This window comes from Hyla sarda, chromosome 9 (genome assembly GCF_029499605.1).
Source record: "Hyla sarda isolate aHylSar1 chromosome 9, aHylSar1.hap1, whole genome shotgun sequence".
NCBI classification, from domain to species: Eukaryota; Metazoa; Chordata; class Amphibia; order Anura; family Hylidae; genus Hyla; species Hyla sarda.
In genome coordinates this window covers 83,213,143-83,236,083 of record NC_079197.1, presented here as the reverse complement: position 1 = coordinate 83,236,083, position 22,941 = coordinate 83,213,143, and positions in this window count along the sequence as shown.

Here is a 22,941-nt window from a genome sequence, read left to right as displayed (position 1 = left end):
GAAATATCCCATTATCCCCAATAACTTAAATAACAACGTTAGACCCAATAACTCAAAAAATCCCATTAGCCCCAATAACTTAAATAGTACAATTAGCCCTTATAACTCAAAAAATAACATTAACCCCAATAACTCTGAAAATCCCATTAGTGAGACTATATGTGTAAAACTTAATGGAAATGTAAAGTGTATGTTCACAAATGCCAGAAGCCTAGCAAATAAAATGGGGGAGCTTGAGGCCTTGATACTGGAGAAACATATTGATATAGTTGGGGTCACTGAGACATGGCTGGACTCCTCGCATGACTGGGCTGTTAAACTGCAGGGTTTACATTGTTTCGCAAGGATAAAATGAACAGAAAAGGTGGTGGAGTCTGTCTGTATGTAAGAAGTGGTATGAAAGCCAGTGTGAATGATGCCATAGTGTGTGATGATTCTGAGGATGTGGAATCATTGTTGGTAGAATTACAAAAGGAGGGAAATATTGAAAAAATAGTATTTGGTGTAATCTACAGACCCCCTAATATCACTGAAGAGATAGAAGGTCGGCTGTATAAACAAATAGAGAGGGCCGCCCGGGCAGGTACAGTGGTAATAATGGGAGATTTTAACTATCCAGATATAGATTGGGGCCGGGGGCTGGCTAGAACTACAAAGGGGAGAAAATTCCTAAATTTATTGCAGGATAATTTTATGGGACAGTTTGTGGAGGACCCAACAAGAAGTGATGCCTTGTTGGATCTGATCATTTCCAACAACGCAGAGCTGGTTGGTAATGTAACTGTGCGGGAAAACCTTGGTAATAGCGACCACAATATAGTTACTTTTGACTTAAAATGTAGAAAACAAAGACAGACGGGGAAGGCAAAAACATATAACTTTAAAAAGGCACTACAGGACATAGACTGGGGGGAGGTGTTCTCAAATACTGATACAGAAGGTAAGTGGGACATCTTTAAATCAACTCTAAATAACTATACAGCTAAATATATACCAAAGGGGAACAAATATAAACGATTAAAACTAAATCCTACATGGCTGACAAATGATGCTAAAAGAGCAATAAACAACAAAAAAATAGCTTTCAAAAAATTCAAATCTGATGGGTCGGCTATAACATTTAAACAGTACAAGGAGCTTAATAAAATCTGTAAAAATGTAATAAAAACAGCAAAAATTCAAAATGAGAGACAGGTGGCCAAAGAAAGCAAAAATAATCCTAAATATTTTTTTAGATATATCAATACAAAAAAAACAAGGACAGAGCATGTAGGACCCCTTAATAATGATAATGGGGAGGTTGTCATGGGTGATCAAGAGAAGGCGGAGCTACTGAATGGGTTCTTTAGTTCTGTATACACTATGGAAAAAGGAGCTGACATTGGCCAGGTCAGTGCTGATAACACATCATGTAATGTACTGAACTGGCTTAATGTAGAGATGGTACAAGGTAAGTTAAGTAAATGTAAGCAAATCTCCAGGGCCGGATGGACTACACCCAAGAGCTCTTAGAGAGGTAAGTTCAGTAATATCTGTACCCTTGTTCATGATATTTAGAGATTCTCTGGTGTCTGGTATTGTGCCAAGGGACTGGCGCAAGGCTAATGTGGTACCAATCTTCAAGAAGGGCTCTAGGTCTTCGCCAGGCAATTATAGACTGGTAAGTCTAACATGCATTGTGGGTAAATTGTTTGAAGGATTTATAAGGGATTACATACAGGAATACATAGGGGATAATAGTATTATAAGGGATAGCCAGCATGGGTTTACTAAGGATAGAAGTTGTCAAACCAATCTAATTTGCTTTTCTGAAGAGGTGAGTAGAAGCCTTGACAGAGAAATGGCTGTGGATATAGTGTTTCTGGATTTTGCCAAAGCGTTTGATACTGTCCCTCACAGACGTCTGACATGTAAGTTAAGGTCTTTGGGCTTGGAAACTTTAGTTTGTAACTGGATTGAACACTGGCTCATGGATCGTACCCAGAGAGTGGTGGTCAATGATTTGTACTCTGATTGGTCCCCGGTAATTAGTGGTGTACCCCAAGGTTCAGTACTGGGCCCGCTGTTGTTTAATTTATTTATCAGTGATATAGAGGATGGCATAAACAGCTCTGTTTCTATCTTTGCAGATGACACCAAGCTTTGTAGCACGGTACAGTCTGTAGAGGATGTGCATAAGTTACAAGATGACTTGGATAGACTAAGTGTCTGGGCATTCACTTGGCAAATGAGGTTCAATGTGGATAAATGTAAAGTTATGCATCTGGGTACTAATAACATGCATGCATCGTGTGTCTTAGGGGGGGTTAAACTGGCAGAGTCACTGGTAGAGAAGGATCTGGGTGTACTTGTAGATCACAGACTACAGAATAGCATGCAATGTCAGGCTGCTGCTTCCAAAGCCGGCAGGATATTGTCATGTATAAAAAGAGGCATGGACTCAAGGGACAGGGACATAATACTCCCCCTTTATAAAGCATTGGTACGGCCTCACCTGGAATATGCTGTTCAGTTTTGGTCGCCTGTTCATAAAAGGGACACTGCGGAGTTGGAAATGGTGCAGAGATGCGCGACTAAACTAATATGGGGCATGGAACATCTTAGCTATGAGGAGCGATTAAAGGAGTTACAATTGTTTAGTCTTGAAAAGAGACGTTTAAGGGGGGATATGATAAACGTATATAAGTATATAAATGGCCCATACAAAAAAAATGGAGAAAAACTGTTCCAGGTTAAACCCCCCCAAGGACGAGGGGGCACTCCCTCCATCTGGAGAAGAAAAGGTTTAGTCTAAAGGGGCGACACGCCTTCTTTACCGTGAGGACTGTGAATTTATGGAACGGTCTACCTCAGGAACTGGTCATTGCAGGAACAATTAACAGCTTTAAAACAGGGTTAGATACATTCCTGGAACAAAATAACATTAATGCTTATGCATAATTATAAAACTACATCCCTTTCCCTTATCCCCTTACACCCTTCACTTCAATTCCCTGGTTGGACTTGATAGACGTATGTCTTTTTTCAACCATACTAACTATGTAACTATGTAACTATGTAATAACAAACGTTACTAGACTATCATTCCCTGCACTAAGCTGCTAAGGGGTAGTAACATCCTAGCTTAGGGACCCCCCAAAAAGTGTCTCATATGGGGTTAGACCTGTTGACTGTCGGGGTGTGCTTCTAACAGAGTACAGGGCTATGGGCAGCACTTCTGGCCATGGAAGGGACAGTTCTCTACTGGCTTTTAGGATTTTGTTTTTAGGGTGCCATTTAGTCTTTCAACTTTTCCACTGCTCTGAGGATGATATGGAGTATGGAGTCCAAGGTCTGCTCCCACCATTTTCCAAAGTACTCTTGTAATATCTGCAATGAAAGCCGGTTCTTGGTCGCTTTCAATTACTTCAGGGACTCCAAATCTGCATACCATTTCCATTAGTAGTTTCTTTACAGTAGTCTTTGCTGTAATATTGGTGACTGGGTGGGCTTCTTGCCACGTACCCAAACTTTCCACTTTTGGGCAATTGCATGTGGTCAATCTGGATCCTCTGAAATGGATAGCAAGGTTTGGCTAAGTGTTTCTTAGGAGTAACTTCTGTTCTTCCAGGATTGCAGGTGTTGCAAATGTCACATCCCTGAGTGGTTGAGATAATTCAAGGTGCATGCCATCATCCTCATATTTTATTGTGGCTTTGAGCTTCAGGAGTAAATCCGCACCTAACAGGTTGAGTGGGCACATATCTGATATAAGCAGCCTGGAAAGGATATCTTGATGTGCTCCAATAGGTATAGGGTGGGTGAGGTTCGAAGTAACAGGTGTGCCATCTACTCCCACACAAGGAAGACGATCAGATGAGAGAGAAGTGCATGGTAGGTCTTTAGAGCGTATTACGGATCTGGCTGCACCTGTGTCCACTAGGAAAGGAAGAGTTTTGCCATTGACCGTAAGATTTACAAAATAGGTTGGTCCTGAATTAGTAAAGTCGGTATGAGTGGATACTTTAGAAATCAATGTGGGCACATGCTTGCCAATGTCCTATTGAGGACCATAAGGTAGTTGTTGGAAGTCTGAGTAGTAGGAGGGGCGAGGATTATGCTCAGATCCGGATTCTTGATGATTTCTGAATCTGACACGATTAGGTGCATCCTGTTAAGGCATTCTGTTGTCAGGTGTCCATTGTTGATTCATCCTGAAGTGTGGTGGGTATCCAGGGAGAGGTCCAGATAGTTGTTGATCCATATTATAATGGTCTTGGGACATCATTGGCCTTGCAGTGGCTGAATCCATTCGGTTGTCGGAAGGAAGAGGTTTGGATCTGCAGTGTTGCTGGACATGTCCGGTTTTACCACATCTGTAGCAGGGGATGTTTCTGACAGATAGTCTTCATTGTGCACAATTCTGAACACGGTACTGAGGAGGAACGGTTTGGTCCTGAGGGACATAATTCTGAGCCGGGTATTGAGTACTTTGTGGTTGGGTTGCTCCATTATACATTTTAAGTGCATCTTGACAGATTGCCACTTTGGAGAATTTTTTAGAAGGTGCAGCTTCACTTTGTTTCTCAATAGCTTTCACAATGATTTGTTTTGGTTCAAGTTCCACATATTCAGGCCTAGTATCCATAAGTTTCTTCTTTGTAGTATCAGTCAGGCCACTAACAAAGGTGTTGATGAAGGCTGACTTATGGAATTTGGATCCCAGATCATAGCCTTGATCCTGGAACAGTCTAAGCAGTCTGGAGAAGAATTTTTCAGCAGTCTCCATAGGGTCTTGAGAGGCATCAGATATATTGACAGAGCTGAAGGCTAGGCGGTCTCTGGCCCAGGCATGTAATTGTCAGCAGAATTCGGTTCCAGAAGAGTATGTCTCTTGGTCCAAAATACCAGTGCTATCAAGACTAGTGGAGATGATAGGCCAGAAAGCATCTCCAGCCTTAAGATGTAAATCCTTCCATACTGATGAGTAGGTTTGTTGGATTTGCTTGACTCTTCTATAGAAAGGCATAGGTTGTTTCTCTGGATCAGGGAGTTGGCTGATAAGATTATTTATTTCCACCGGGGTGAAAGGAACATAGTTATGATGGGTATTTAATGGTGCTGTTCCAGGTGCGTTTTTTCCCCACTAGGGGTGGATATAATTGGCATAGTTTCTGGTGATCTAGGTCTTGTTTCTTGAGGTCTTGAGAAGCCAGGCAATAGATCATTGGAGTTATTAGGCTGTATATGCAACACTGTTGATAGAATGAATTTAGGTAGGCCAGGTGTTCAGTCATCGGAGTCATCTTGTGGTAATGGTTGTTTACCCAAGAGGTTAGGTTGATTGAATAAGTTAACAGCATTCACCAGAGCTTGGACAGTTTTGTACGTGTAAGAGATAAGCCTGATTTCTTGCAATATTGGTATTGGTTGGTGATGTTCAATAGAGGACAGTAATACACTGGCACAGATATCAGGAGGAAATCCGAAGAAACCAGAACTAATGGGTGGAATAGCCAGAGTGCAAATTTTTATTTCTGCAGCAAAATCAAGAATGCGGTGTATTGTGAACTGGAGCTCCTTTATACAGGCATCATGTTGGTCAGAGGAATATCTGGGACCAACAACATGTATTATTATGTTACAAGGCAGTGATCCGGAACCTGTAATGGCCAATTGTGAGGTTACAATCGGCCCTTGTTGTTTTACCAGCAGGTTAGAGTCCTGTTGGATACTACGCCCCCCTGCATTCACTAGGGCAGCAGCAAGTCATCATTATGTTGAAGATATGAATTTGCAGGGTTAACTATATCTTCCACTTTCTCGGTTTCCATAGAACCAAAGCCTACCCGGAGTAAGTTATTATTCCAGATTTTTGCTTCAAGGGCCATTTGGAAATTTTCATGCACCCTATTTACTATAATAGTTCGGGACATAATACTGTCGGAGGTATTGGGAAACTCTTGAAATCACATCAAAGCTGGTGTGATTGTACTAACAGGGGAAAGAGGTGTCATTTCTGAGGCTTGATGATGATGATGATGATCATTAGTAAGTGAATAGAATCGTACATTTGACTCATTTTGGGCTGGAGGACTTTCTACATTGGCCAGAGGTGTTTGTGACTTCGGTGGTCCCAGCGATTATTAGCAGAATCAAATACAGGGCTTTCAGGTGAGGACCGGGCTGGCCTGCACAGGCCATTGGGAGGAAGGTACAACAAGAGAGTGTGTGGACTGATGTGGACATAGGTCGGTGACTTGGTCAGCAGGTACATAATAACATCCATCTTGGGTCATAACTGGAAGAAGTGCCCCTGCATTAGGAAGGCTGCTAGAGGAAGTTCTGGTTGGAGGCCTTCTGGCATCAGGATAGGCCTGTTTGGGTGTATTGAGTGTATGCTCAGTACAGGGAGTAGGTAGTTTGGGTGAACCAAGATGGCTGACAGAAGAGGAAGTAGGTAAGACTGAACTTCCGTGTGCACTGGGTGTAATGGGTCTTTCAAGATGGCAGCCAGTACAGGAAGAGGAAGCAGCAGGATCCATATTTCCGGGTGTTTCAAGATGGTTGCCTGTACGGAAGTAGGTGAGGTAACATGTGATATAGTGGGGCGGGGACATTTTGGGTGGGGAGCATTTTTAGAGTACAGGGAGGGCTTGTAGGAGTACAAGGAGGAGCATTTAATGGCCGGGTTTGGCTACAAGAAACATAGTTTTCAACTAAGGGCAGGTTTTGCTGGCCACAATGGGGACACACCAAACAGTTAGAATCACCGCCTTTATATGGCGGTGGCAGGTCTTTATTTTTTGTAATACAAATACACAGTTAATTTTTTCCTTCCATCTCTGCAATTCATTTCTACATATTTCTCTTTTGTTATGGCACAAGAAGTGTCATACCAGGCTTGGGCAGCAGCCAACAATTCATTATCCTCCAATATCCCTTTATGCTGCTAAATTACCTCAGACCGTACAGTGGGGATCAAAAGTTTGGGCACCCCAGGTAAAACATTTTATTAATGTGCATAAAGAAGCCAAGGAAAGATGGAAAAATCTCAAAAAGGCATCAAATTACAGATTAGACATTCTTATAATATGTCAACAAAAGTTAGATTTTATTTCCATCATTTACACTTTCAAAATAACAGAAAACACAAAAAATGGCTTTTGCAAAAGTTTGGGCACCCTGCAGAGTTAATATCTTGTACTGCCCCCATTGGCAAGTATCACAGCTTGTAAACGCATTTTGTAGCCAGCCAAGAGACTTTCAGTTCTTGTTCGAGGTATCTTTGTCTATTCTTCCTTACAAAAGTCTTCCAGTTCTTTGAGATTTCTGGGCTGTCTGTCACGCACTGCTCTTTTAAGGTCTATCCATAGATTTTCAATTATGTTGAGGTCAGGAGATTGCGAAGGCCATGGCAAAACCTTCAGTTTAGGCCTCTTGATGTAATCCCCCGTGGATTTCGAGGTGTGTTTAGGATCATTATCCATTTGTAGAAGCCATCCTCTCTTTAACTTCAGCTTTTTCACAGATGGCATCAAGTTAGCATCCAAAATTTGCTGAAATGTTATTGAATCCATTTTTCCTTCTACTCGTGAGATGTTCCCTGTGCCACTGGCTGCAATACAACCCCAAAGCATGATTGATCCACCCCCATGCTTAACAGTTGGACAGAGGTTCTTTTCATTAAATTCTGTTCCCATTCGTCTCCAAACGTTCAAATTTAACCTCATTGGTCCACAGAACTTGTTTCCAAAATGCATCAGGCTTGTCTATATGTTCATTTGCAAAGTTCAATATTTTTTTCATTTTTGTGGTGAGGACATAGAAAAGGTTTTCTTCTGATTAAGACACTCTTTATAGTAGAATAGTGTACCACAACTCCAGTGTCTGCCAGATCTTTCTGGAGGGATTGTGCAGTCAAATGTGGGTTTTGGATATTTTTTCTCACAATCCTGCAAGCTGTTCTGTCTGATATTTTTCTTGGTCTTCCAGATCTTGCTTTAACTTCCACTGTTCCTGATGACTGCCATTTCTTAATTACATTCCAAACAGAGGATATTGACATCTTAAAAAACGTTTTGCTATGTTCTTATAGCCTTCTCCAGCTTTGTGAGCGTCAACTATTTTCAGTTTAAGATTTCTAGACAACTGCTTAGAAGAACCCATAGTGCTGAGTGTTGGGGCAAGGTCAGATGAGTCTGGGCATTTAACACCTTTGAGATTGACATCACCTGGTCTTCCCAGATGATGATTGAGAACAATCCATGACACTGGCAGGTCTCAGCTTTGCAAAGGGGGCAGTGCATGCTATAAATTCTGCAGGGTGCCCAAACTTTTGCAGAAGCCATTTTTTTGTTTTCTGTTATTTTGAAAGTGTAAATGATGGAAATAAAATCTAACTTTTGTTGACATATTATAAGAATGTCTAATCTGTAATTTGATGCCTTTTGGAGATTTTTCCATCTTTCCTTGGCTTCTTTATGCACATTAATACAAATTTTTACCTGGGGTGCCCAAACTTTGGATCCCCACTGTATGTGTGGGTGCAGTCTACCCTTCTCATGAATGCCACAGACATTAATTTCTTCATTTTCTCAAGATGCCTCACAGTGCATGACTATTGCACGTGCGTCTATATATCCAGGGAAAGAAAAAGTCTGACTTTTAAACAAAGATGGCAAAGTGTTCTTTATCTTGATCTTTAAAAGTCAATCAATGCAAAAATTGAACAATTTTAAAGCTTTTAAAGTCTCAGGGAAAGCGAGGATCGTGCAATTATCCTATTAATAAAAACTCTCAGAGGATTGGCCAAACAAAAATTGATACTAAACACCAAACAAAAGGTGTGTACAGTGACAGTGTACAGTGATCCTACTATTATCTTCTAATCTAAATCTTTACTGATACAGAACAAAATTTTTTGCTCAAGAACACCACAAAAGATATCAGTAAGCTGCCATAAAAAGTCCTCTGATACAGAAAAAGATACTCAGCCGATACAAATCAAAAGCTATCAGATTAGGATCTGATACATACAAAAGATATCAGGAGTACAATAAATCAAAAGATACCAGGGACTTCGAACACAAAATTCTACAACACTCTTAACTCCCTTGACCGAATCCACTGGATAGATCAAAAAGTAAAAAAAATCTAAATTAAATCCAAGCAAGGAAAAAAAATAGATTTTTTTTTTAAAGTCTCTCATAGTAAAATTTCCATGATAATCATTGTTATCATTAAGGAGTACATTTGGCCTTGCTTTGGTACGCTGTGTCCAGCGTTGTTGATAAGGAATTCACAGTGAGCTAAGAGAAAAAAAATAGTTTTTATAAGCCTGCAAAAAGCTCCTCTGCTTTTATGCCTTCTGAGCTTATTTAAAGCGGCAGTCACCCACCAACGACCAAAAATTCCTCTGTGAAATAAAAACAACACAGCGGGAAAATCTCTGTCGCTAAGAGTAAAATCCTAGAGGGTCATCATGAGCCGTGAAACTCCCACAAAACTGCCCAAAGACACAAAGAAGCTACAAATTCATAAAAAATCAGCAGACTTTCCAAGTTATCGTGTGGTTGATCACACCCCTAGTTTTTGGGCAATTATGGTGTCTGGTGTCGCTCCACCAGATCTATATCTTCCCTCGAGTGTGGTCCAGGGATCTGCAATCCCGCTTCTGACACTAACTGTCAAGGATGCCTTGCAGTGAGGCCTTAAACTGTGAGTGACTACCGCTGTGCTATTTTGCTGAGTGTCCACATAAGCAAATTCACACCAGACAATGTTGGTATAAATCCCCTTCTCAGCACTGACTCCCAAGGAGCTCTGACACTCATTAGTTTTTTTTACAATTGACAAAAAGGGGAGGGTAAAACTATCGCATCAAATCATTGTTTTATATGCTGATTGGTCATTTGAGCATGGCGTAGCATAGGTCACTCATGTTGCATCTTCTCTATCTTGAGATTTTTTTCCATCCTTCCACAAAGCCCAATGTTTAGACTTCAACTGCTAACTTCTTGTATCTTGGCTCCATCCAAGGTTCTCATCTTAATTACAGACAAAGAGCAAGCTGAAATGTTTTGAATTAAGGAAAACAAAGTTCTTCTGCAATATTTTATCAAGAGTATATAGCATTTAGAAAAGGCATATGAGTATAGATATAGTGATCAATATATAAGAATATTATAGACCCAACAATAGTGCATACAATAATAAGTGCGCTATAAAAGTTAAAAACATGAAGAAATATAGACCGGGGAGTAACCACATTAAAGGGGTATTCCAGAAAAAAACTTTTTTTTATATATCAACTGGCTCCAGAAAGTTAAACAGATTTGTAAATTACTTCTATCAAAAAATCTTAATCCTTTCAGTACTTATGAGCTTCTGAAGTTAAGGTTGTTCTCTTCTTTCTAAGTGCTCTCTGATGACACGTGTCTCTGGAAAGGCCCAGTTTAGAAGAGGTTTGCTATGGGGATTTGCTTCTAAATTGGGCGTTTCCCGAGACACGTGTCATCAGAGAGATCTTAGACAGAAAAGAACAACCTTAACTTCAGAAGCTCATAAGTACTGAAAGGATTAAGATTTTTTAATAGAAGTAATTTACAAATCTGTTTAACTTTCTGGAGCCAGTTGATATATAAAAAAAAGTTTTCCCCTGGATAACCCCTTTAATATGCATATTAACCACACGTTTCTGCATATCCAATAGTATTTGTACGTGATAAAAAGTAGGGAGGTGGCAAACAGAACTTACCCCCGACAGGATCAAACACATGCCGCATGGAGAGGCACGTCCGTGCGCGCCAGAACGGCACTTCCGTGTTAGTAGTGATGAGCCAATGAGCGCATAGACACACACACTGTGTCATAGGTCACGCAGCAGGTCTCTCCGAGCATGCACATCAGGAGAGAACACGTTGCGCTGCCATGTTTGAGCCGGGCATAATAAATGTTTTCTGTGGATGACCATGTATAACGGGTCACATGGCCAAACAGGCTTACATGGCTAGGTGCAGGAAAACGATCATAGGGTAAAGAATCAGTAGGGGGCAATGATACATTTAAGGAAATCTATACGGCACAATAACTTAGTGTCTAATAAATAAGGGGTGTCTTTAACCCCTTAAGGACTCAGGGTTTTTCCGTTTTTGCACTTTTGTTTTTTCCTGCTTACCTTTTAAAAATCATAACCCTTTAAATTTTCCACCTAAAAATCCATATTATGGCTTATTTTTTGCGTCGCCATTTCCACTTTGCAGTGACATTAGTCATTTTACCCAAAAATGCACGGCGAAACGGAAAAAAAATCATTGTGCGACAAAATCGAAGAAAAAACGCCATTTTGTAACTTTTGGGGGCTTCCGTTTCTACGCAGTGCATATTTCGGTAAAAATTACACCTTATCATTATTCTGTAGGTCCATACGGTTAAAATGATACCCTACTTATATAGGTTTGATTTTGTCGCACTTCTGGAAAAAAACATAACTACATGCAGGAAAATTTATACGTTTAAAAATGTCATCTTCTGACCCCTATAACTTTTTTATTTTTCCCCGTACAGGGCATTATGAGGACTCATTTTTTGCTCCGTGATCTAAAGTTTTTATCGGTATAATTTTTGTTTTGATCGAACTTTTTGATCCCTTTTTATTCATTTTTTAATGGTATAAAAAGTGACCAAAAATGCACTTTTTTTTACTTTGGAATTTTTTTGCGTGTACGCCATTGACCATGCGGTTTAATTAATTATATATTTGTATAGTTCGGACATTTACGCACGCGGCGATACCACATATGTTAAATTTTTTTTTTTACACTGTTTTATTTTTTATGGGAAAAGGGGGGTGATTCAAACTTTTATTAGGGAAGGGGTTAAATGGCCTTTATTAACACTTTATTAATAGGGACCTATAACACTGCACACACTGATCTCTCATCCTGATCACAGGCGTGTATTAACACGCCTGTGATCAGTGTTATCGGCGCTTGACTGCTCCTGCCTGGATCTCAGGCACGGAGCAGTCGTTCGCCGATCGGACACCGAGGAGGCAGGTAAGGGCCCTCCTGGTGTCCTGTCAGCTGTTCGGGACGCCGTGATTTCACCGCGGCGGTCCCGAACAGCCCGACTGAGCAGCCGGGTCACTTTCACTTTAAAAGCGCCGGTCAGCTTTGACCGCCTCTTCTAAAGGGTTAATACCGCACATCGGCGATGTGTGGTATTAGCCGCGGGTCCTGGCTGTTGATGAGTGGTGCGATCCCGCTTCATATTGTGGGAGCCGGCGCAGGACGTAAATATACGTCCTGCGTTGTTAAGGGGTTAACACCCGGGGTATAGGATCTCTGCTAACAAGCATAATACACAAGTACAGTGGTCCCTCAACATACGATGGTAATTCGTTCCAAACGACCCATCGTTTGTCAAATCCATTGTATGTTGAGGGATTCGTGCAATGTAAAGTATAGGAAGCTGTACTCACCTGTCCCTGCCGCTCCGGACCAGGTCCTCACCGCTCTTGATGCTGTCCCGCTGCTCCGGTGTCTTCTTCGCGATCCTTCGGCTTCTTCATCATCTTCTGCAGGGTCCGGGCCTCGCTTTCTGGTGACGTTATTACGCTGCTGCGCCGGCACGGCGTGCGTAGTGACGTAATAACGACGTCGGAAAGCAAGGCCCGGACCCCGGAGAAGATGCAGGAGACACCAGAGGATCGCAAAGTGGACCCGGAGCAGCAGGAATAGGTAAGCGAACCTGCCCGGGATGCTTAAACTGCCATCTGACAGCAGCTTAAGCATTTTGCGCTGTCGGATAGCAGTTAATGCGATGGCCCCGACATATAAAAGCATCGTATGTCGATGCTGACATCGACATGCGATGGCCTCTGAGAGGCCATCGTATGTCGATTTTATCATATGTCGGGGCCATCGCATGTCGGGGGGTTACTGTATACCAGGCAAGTTAAAATTCTGGGCCCAGGTTAACCCAACCACCGTGAGTCCTACCAAACAGGGAGGGCGCAGGTGGCGACCGGATCAGGGGTCCAGCATCTAGGTGCTGGTGACCCAGGCAAGAACCGGAGGGACCGTGGGTATATATGTTATTAATGGCAAAATCACTGCCTCACACTCATAAAGCACGTACACTGCAGAGATCCTAAATGTGGATAAGTGCAATATTTTATTTTATGTTAAATAAAACATGGAGTCTATTGTAGATCATATATAGTAAAGTACAGGAAGGAATGTTTATATACCTATTAGAGTAAAAGTATTATCCATGCGCTCACTGGCTCCCCACAGAACACCACAGTATACGGACAAAAAGTATCAAAATATATCATAAACAAAGCATATTGAATGAAAGACTATGTAGAAAATATAAAAAGATTATTTCGTGAAGATCCAGTGTCGGGAGCTGTTCAGAATTGCCACCGACCCACATCAATCACTAAAAAAGATAGAAAAATTATATAGATTAGTAAAAAGGTAAGGATCTCAATGCACTATCCTATATGGGGGAGAATGACAGAACAGAATCAGCATGGTTCTAGGCATTATAAATCTGATGTGTAACTGAAAAGTCAACATTATGACCCTTGGGTTTCAAGGATTGGAGTTCATGTATCCATTTCAATTCCCTCCTTTTAAGCTTACTCACACGATCTCCACCTCTTTTCAGAGGGGGAATATGATCCAATAAAGTAAATTCAAGGTCCCTCTCTTGGTGCTGGGCCTCTACAAAATGTTTTGCTACCGGTAAATCTGAACGGCATTTCCAGATGCTATACCGGTGCTGGTTTATCCGGGTCTGGGAGTCCCATGTGGTCTCCCCCACATAGAGGAGACCACACGGGCACATCAAGATGTAAATCACATAGTCTGATGTGCACGTTAAGTAATGTTTAATTTTGTAAGTTTTACCGCAGTGAGGATGTACAAAGGATGGATCCTTTTTCATATAGTCACGCTCACTATATCCACTATATATGTATATCACTCATATACACTCATGATTATCATATAGTGATCGGGACACACACACTGCGATGCTCAGGACTTTTCTGTGCGAAACGCTGCCATCAGCTAGTCAGATTTAACTAGCTGATAGGAGCCATAGCTGTGAGGGGGGGGGGGGAATGAAACCCCCTAGGTCCCTAGGCAAGATAGCTTGCTATCAGTGATAGCCACCATCTTACCAGGGACACAGCGGGAAGCCGCGAGTAGCAGCCAGTATCTGCATGACGTACATGTACGTCATAGGTTGGGAAAACCTTCCCGGTCATTACGTACATGTATGTCATGGGTTGGGAAGGGGTTAATACAATTATCCCAGATTGCATGGAATTTTGGCAAACATCCGGCCTTGACTGCCCATTCAAACTCAAAATTTATCATTTTAAGTACTGAGGCATTAAATTAATCAATATTTGGTACTTCCTTAGACATCCATTTTCTTGCCACTAAAAGTCTGGATACAAATTGCACTTTCCCTCTTAAAACCTTATCCATCTTTCTTCCTTCCGTTTTTCCTCCACCTAATAACCAAGTTATTAATTTATCTCCCTCCTCTAACTCTAGCCTTTTCTCCATCATCCTTCTCACCTTCAACCAAAATTCCTTAAGCATTGGACAATCGAAGTACATATGGAAGAATCCCATTCTTTCGCCCTCACATTTTGGACACATATTTTTGATTTATCTATTTTTGTCATAAGTTGCGGCGTATAATATAACCTATGTGTTATAAAAAAAATGGTGTAATTATATGTGATCCATTAATAATATTAGAACTCTCTTCCCAAATTTCCCTCCATTCCTACTCTGTTACTTGTCCTATATCCTTTTCCCATTCCTTTGTGCTTAAATATCTCAATATAACATGGGTATCATTTTAATCATATTGACCAACAGAATAAAGAAAACATGTCATTTTTACCAGAAAGTGTACAGCGTGAAAATAAATCCTTCAAAAATTTGCTAAATTGCAGTTTTCTTTTCAATTTTTCCACATAAACAATATTTGTTTGGTGGCGCCATACATTTTATGGTAAAATAAGTGATGTAATTACAAAGTAAAATAACAAAGTACAATTGGTGACGTAAAAAACAAGCCCTCATATGGGTCTGTGGATGGAAATATAAAAGAGTTATGATTTTTAGAAAGCGAGGAGGAAAAACGAAAATGCTAAAATAAAATTGGTCTGGTCCTTAAAGGGGTACTCCGCCCCTAGACATCTTATCCCCTATCCAAAGGATAGGGGATAAGATGTCAGATGGCCGGGGTCCCGTTGCTGGGGACCCCCTGGATCTCCGCTGCGGCTCCCCGCTATCATTACTGCACAGAGCAAACTCGCTCTGTGCGTAATGACGGGCAATACAGGGGCCGAAGCATCGTTACCTCACGGCTCCGGACCCTCGTGACGTCATGGCCAGCCCCCTCACTACAAGTCTATGGGAAGGGGTTTGGCGGCCATCACGCCCCCTCCCATAGATTTGCATTAAGGGGGTGGGCCGTGACATCACAAGGAGGTGGAGCCATGACATCACGATTCTCCAGCTCCTTTATCGCTAGTCATTACGCACAAAGCAAGTGTGTTCTGTGCAGTAATGATAGCAGGGTGCCGCAGCGGAGATCCAGGGGGTCCCCAGTAGCGGGACCCCGGCGATCTAACATCTTGTCCCCTACCCTTTGGATAGGGGATAAGATGTCTAGGGGCGGAGTACACCTTTAAGGCCAAAATGGGCCTGTCTTTAATGGGTTAAATGTCGACAGATAGTTCGCACTGACACTGATGTTCCCTGAGCCTGCAGGACAACTTGAATATCTTTGGAACTTGTTTGGGGCTACTTATCCACCATCCGGACTGTCCTGTGTTGACACCTTTCATCAATTTTTCTCTTCCATCCACACCCAGGGAGATTAGCTACAGTGCCATGGGTTGCAAACTTCTTGATAATGTTGCGCACTGTGGACAAAGGAAAACATAGATCTCTGTAACCTTGAGATTGTTGACATTTTTCCACAATTTTGGTTCTCAAGTCCTCAGACAGTTCTCTTCTCCTCTTTCTTTTGTCCATGCTTAGTGTGGCACACATCGACACACAATGCAAAGACTAAGTGAACTTCTCTCCTTTTTATCTGCTTTCAGGTGGGATTTTTATATTGCCCACCCCTGTTACTTGCCCCAGGGGAGTTTAAATGAGCATCACATGCTTGAAACAATCTTATTTTTCCACAATTTTGAAAGGGTGCCAATCATTTTGTCCAACCCATTTTTGGAGTTTGGTGTGACATTATGTCCAATTTGCTTAATTTACTCCCTTTTTTGGTTTAGTTCCAAAACACACAAAGGGAATAAACATGTGTATAGCAAAACATGTGTTACTGCATTCCTTTTCTGTGAGAAATACTTTATTTTCTAGAAAAATTGTCCCAGTAGGGAGCCTATGTAGGTTAAATATAGTCCTGTGGGATCAGTATTATAGGTGCTGGTGCAATATTGTAGTGCAATATTAATCAGTTATATATTGTTTAAAATAAATGTATTGACACACCCTGCTTATAGTGAATTTTTTTTATTATTGAATGTTTGTTCTCTGTGTGTTTTTTTTCTCTTACCTATTCACATATTCCAATTATCTATGCATACATTTTTGGTCTATAATTAGTGTTGTTAATTTTATTTTAATTGTTTTAGTAAAATATATTGTTTTAACTGTTATGCTGATCGTAGCTTGACAAAGTGCCTTGCAGTGTGAAACCTATGTTGCTCCAGCCTCTGTTCACCTCTTAATCTGTTTTTTCGTTATCGATTTTTGAAATAAAGGATTGTTTTAAATGACTGAATGGTGAGTGCCACTATATTTTTTCTTTTTTCGTATATGAAAATTACTTGAGGGATCGATGAGAAACTCAACACTACTATTTGCTCGGTGTTCTATGTGGGTTTCATTGCAGATAAAAATTGCAGACTATTGCAAGGTCTAAACAAGTTGAGCATTAGGTTTTACTTTGCATTCATAATGTCTGATATTGTCAATGTTATACTCAACCCTGTTATACTCATTGTTCTACACAAAGACATATGAGCTACAAGATTTATTGAATTGTCTTGAATGTTACAATGTCATGACAACAAGAAAACTAATTATACAAATTCAAAATTAACTATCACAATGTTTTTTTTTAAATGTATTGACTTAAAGGGGTACTCCGCTGGGCCAGTGTTTTTTGTGCCCCAAGTGTTTTTCTATATTGTAGCTTACCTTATCCTTCCGCTGTGACTTGGGCTGTACACGCTGCTGTGTAGCTCCCCCATTTGTGCTTTTTGCTGTGACTTCCTTTCTCTTTTCCTTTTGGAACTACATTTCCCAGTAATCTTTACAGCCGTGGTGTCTTTGTAAAATCCGCCCCTTTGCTTGTTGTTTTCAGCCCTCTGTTTCTCTTTCTCCGCCCCCTATACATCCGTCCTTATTTGTGTAACCTTGCCTCCTTTGCTTATTTCAATATCCTTAGTGATGCCTCCCTTTTTCCCCCCTCTGGCTTTGGCATTCTATAGGTTAATTGCAGTCTAACCTGCTAGCACTGAAGTCTGTGAAGCATGGGCCAATCAGGGATCGTTAAAGCTGTGGCATCCTGCTGACTCATCCTCCTGCTATTGTGTGCGCACCTACCGGCAGTAATGTACTGTACATGAAGCCGGGGAACATGGGGTGCGCATCCACAAACTAAACCAATCGCATCTGCAGGATCGCGGCGATAACACTCAGGCCAACCTAACTACACAGGAAGAAAAGACACTGAGATGGAGACGCGCGCTTGCGTCACAGCAACTACCTGATTGGATGAGAAGCAACCAATAAGAACAGACACAGGGTAGTGACGGGCAAAAGAAAGGAGGAGATAAGCATAATAACAAATTAATATTCAAGAAGGGGCAGAGCAGAATTAATCCCTCGGTGGGAAGGCGCAATGCACGTCAAAAAACAAGAAAACCACGTCACAAGCACAACATGGAGGACAAGCCTAAAAAAAAAAAAAGTGGTCACCAATAAAGAAGTCTAAACAGAACTACCCAACATCCGGACAAAAAAAAAAGGTAGGATTCTCACTAAACCCTCAGCAATAATGCAACCAAACACAGGCTAACAGATATCTAGGAGAAACAAGGGAACATGGTCAAAAAACAACACAGGCAGCGGAGTCCCCCTTTAATATTAAAAATGGCCTTTGGTGCCTTGGATATAACTGTTTTTATTTTGGTTCTATGCCACCCCTCCATGAGATCTAAAAGAAAAAAAAAATACAAGGACACTGCTGCAGCCAGTTATTGGTGGAGCGGGTAGGTCCTGCTCTGAAATTACACACATTAACATTGGCTGTAGGCTATAAAAAGAGGCTACGAGCTAGAAAAAGTTTATTAAGAGCTCCCCTAATTACCACAATACAATTCTTGTATATTAAGGGTCAGGTCAGTGTCATATTGAAAATGGCAAAACCAATTGTGATAATCATAGAAAACAAAGTTGTTGAGTTGGAACAAAGACTAAAGCACCAATGGAAACTGCCAAAAAAAAAAAGAAAAAAAACATGCTCAACTGCTGCTCCACCTAAAATCCTTCTTGCCACAGGTCTTCGGTATCCATTTTGTTTTTCCTTGGGATCCCAGTGATGGAACCGCTTAATGATCCAGCATTTATCAGCCACCCAGTGAATAGTTGAGCAATGCTTTATGCTTGAATACCCCTTTAAGTAGAATCTAAGCACTGAGTAATTCAGTTAGAGTAATATTGTATAAGATTATTAATCTCCTCTGGGATAGATGTGAGAATATAATCATGTAATACAAGAGAAGACTTCATTCTTTAAAGGTACCGTTAAATAATCCATTGTGTTTATGTTGTTTATTTGGGAAGTGAAGGAAATCATGCAATGAGCCCCTGGAGTGAAAGAACAGACCACATCAAAAAACAGGAAAAGGCCGCTCTGCTGGCCTAATATAAAATCTACAGTGATATTATGGAGGAAACCAGTTTGCTTAATGGCTGTTTCAAGAAAATCCCCTGTGAAATACATTATATCCTTCAATAGCACCAAGACAATTCAAGAGAAAGTATTCATTTATGAAACCGGAAAATAAACAAGGTTCTTATGCCAATCACAGGCTGTCTGGGAACCCTGACGTGTTTGATCACTCTTGGGAGACATTTCTTGTTGTTAGTCACCATACATTGATGTTTCCAAACAGCGTCAATAAGGGTTTCTTCACACTTGAGTGTGTTTTGCAGTTTTTATGTTCATCATGTATTGTACTTGGGCTGCATGATTACCATTTTTAATACCTTGTCATCTTACGCAAACTGGCAGCTATAAATCAAGCATTTTGTTATTGAGACCACAAAATAAAAAAAAAGCTTACAAAATGTAGATACATGTATGTACAACCTTCAACAAAGATGATCACCACTTAAAAAAAAAAACTTCTATTAGTTATTTTACTGGGATTTTTTGTTCAGTTCAAGGAGGTAAAGATCATGAGAGCAGCAATTGTTGCAGAAGATGGAAATCCAACCTTTGCTTAAAATACTGACCAAAATACTTCATGTGGACCCAGCCTCACAGAGTTGCCATGTAGATGATACTTGAGAATTGTTTTTCTTACCTCAGTTGAAGAGCTATTTGTATACATAAAATTTGGTTGTCGTGGGTAGGGAACAGTTCAGCCCTCAACCAGCCTAAACCACTGTCCTTACCTACTTGGATGATCCACCTTAAATGGTAGCCCCCAACTGGGTGACGGTCCCTACATTCACTGAATGCACAGTGCGCTAAGGGGAGTGTGAGACAAGCCAGGTCAAATACAAATAGTCATACATGTCAAGGACAGAATCAGCAAATGTTATAACCAGAAACAAGCCAGAGGGCCAGAACCAGGAGGGAAAAGCAGTATCAAATTGGAAACAGAGATAGTAATAAAGCAGAGGTCAAACCAGGAAAGTCATAGTAACATAGTTCATAAGGTTGAAAAAAGACCAGAGCCCATCAAGTTCAACCTATATCCCTAATGAATCGATCCAGAGGAAGGCAAAAAAAAAAAAAACTCATACTAGAGGTACAAATTCCTTTCCGACTCCGAATATGGCAATCAGAATAAATCCCTGGATCAACCTTCTATCCCTATAAATCTAGTATCCATAACCTGTAATTAGGGATGAGTGAATCGAACCTGACGAACCCGAATTTGTTACGAATTTCATGAAAAATTCAATTTGCAACGAATGCGAATATCACTGCAAATCGCTTCATTAAACTCCATTTAAACTCCAGGGAATCTAAAATGGCGGATCCACGTCAGTGCATGGGGCAAGGAACGCTGGGAAGGCAGGTAGGCGGGATGACCCTGAATCATGTGCAGAATGCAGCCCCTCAGCAGCCAGTCACCCCTGTGATGTCACAGCCCTATATAATCGGCAGCCATATTATGGCCAGTCACTTCATTCATTACACTACAGAGAGATAGGACGGACATCGCTGTGTGTGTTTAACAGAAAAGCTTTTTCCAGCACCGTTTCATTGAAATGATTTTTTTTAATTGAAATGGATTTTTACTGCAGCCATTATAGGGGTACTCCGTTGGTCGACGTGTTTTTCCGTTTTTGACTTACCCTATTTGTTTTGTTTCATTTCTATTCTTGTTGTTTAGGCAACTCCATTTCCGCTCTTTGTTGTCTTTTTATCCCCCACTTTGTTTTCCTAGCTTTACTTCCATTTCCTGTTTATGGCTGTGCTGAAAACTACAAATCCTAGCATGCCACATGCCTTGCTGGTTTGGGGCGGCTCCTTTTTTTTTTGTTTGTTTGTTCCGACCTTTACCCACCCTACTATGGCCCTCATGCTAATGCTACCACCTCCAGGCTCTGTTATTGTGCCGCCATATGGTTTCCTCATGCTGATGTTGCCACCTCCAGGCTCTCTCATTCTGCTGCTCTATGGTCTCCTCATGCTATTGCTGACAAGTTGATTAACATGATTCTGACTGCCGATCAATATATATTAATACTTAGATATTTATATGCCATTTCTAATGCTGAAAAAAGATATTTGCTTGCAACTAAGATGAAGACCTTGGAATGACGCTAGGAGGCCCAAGATGAGACATCAAAAGACAAAACATTTGAAGAAGATACAGATTGTATGGAAGGACAAAGATCTGGGTTTTTCCAGTTTCAGAGTAAAAGAGCCGCCGCATAAGTGAACTTTGGCAAAGAAATAAATAAATGCTTAAAGGGATATTTTTTTAGGTCTTTATAAGTCAACTGGTGCCAGAAATTAATAAATCTTTACCCTCCCTGTACTTTTTAACAGCTGAATACTACAGAGGAAATTCTGTTCTTTCTGAATTTCTTTTTTGTCTTGTCCACAGTGCTCTCTGCTGACACCTCTGTCCGTGTCAGGAACTGTCCAGAGCAGCATAGGTTTGCAATGGGGATTTTCTCCTGTTCTGGACAGTTCCTGATACGGACATCAGGTGTCAGCAGAGAGCATTGTGGACAAGTAAAAAAAAAAAATTAAAAAAGAACAGAATTTTCCTCTGTGGCATACAGCTGCTGAAAAGTACAGGAAGGGTAAACATTTTTAATAGAAGTAATTTACAAATCTGTTTAACTTTCTGGCACCAGTTCATAAAAAAAAAGTTTTCCACTGGAGTACCCCTTTAAATATGCTAATATGTACAGAGGTAAAGCTCAAATAACCAATCCAAATGTAACATGATTATTTTGATGTCATAACTAAACCTCCCTTTTTGTCAAATGTAAAAAAAATGTATTGTCGTGTAATAAACAGAACTCCTTGGGGCAGCTCCTCAGCCAGTATGCTGAGAATGTAGATTGAATTCACTGACATGTAGTAGTGTTGGTGCTTATTAGTAGCTCCAGTAGAGTAGGGCTAAAATATGAGTCCCAGGTGAAGGATCAGTCTGAATACAAAGGGGGGTGGTTTATAAGGAACCGCTCATCTCAAACCATTGAAGCATCCCATACCCATTTTTTTCCTTTTTTCTACCTGAACCTGAGACTGTTAGGCAGAGTATATTGTAGGTGTACATTGTTGAGTACGCTTAACAAATATCTTTTTTAGGGGGGAATTGACAAGTTGATTAAAATGATTCTGACTGCCGATCAATATATATTAATACTTATATATTTACATGCCATTTCTAATGCTGAAAAAAGATATTTGCTATTTTCTTACAACTAAGATGAAGACCTTGGAATGATGCCACGAGGCCCAAGATGAGATGTCAGAAGACAAAACATTTGAAGAAGATACAGATTGTATGGAAGGACAAAGATCTGGGTATTTCCAGTTTCAGAATAAAAGAGACGCATAAGTGAACTTTAGCCAAGAAAGAAATACATGCTTAAATATGCTAATATCTACAGAGATAAAGCTCAAATAACCAATCTAAATGTAACATGATTTTGACATCATAACTAAACCTCCCTTTTTTGTCAAATGTAAAAACAATGTACTTCCGTGTAATAAACATAACTCCTTGGGGCAGCTCCTCAGCCAGTATGCTGAGGATATTATACCAACATTCTGTCTGGTGTGTATTCCTTGTGCCGGCACGCGGTATACAGCAGCAGTCACTGACATTTTAAGGCCTTATCCGATCCACACCCATCCTTGACAATGCTACCACCTCCATGCTCTGTCATTGTGCCACCATATGGTCTCCTCATGCTGATGCTGCCACCTCCAGGCTCTCTAATTGTGCTGCTCTATGGTCTCCTCATGCTGATGCTACCACCTCCAGGCTCTCTCATCAGGCTGCTCTTTGGTCTCCTCATGCTGATGCTACCACCTCCGGGCACTGTCATTGTGCTGCCTCCTCTGTTTCCTCTGGTCTCCTCTGTTTCAATATTTTTATTGGGTTTTCAAATTCAAAAGTTACAA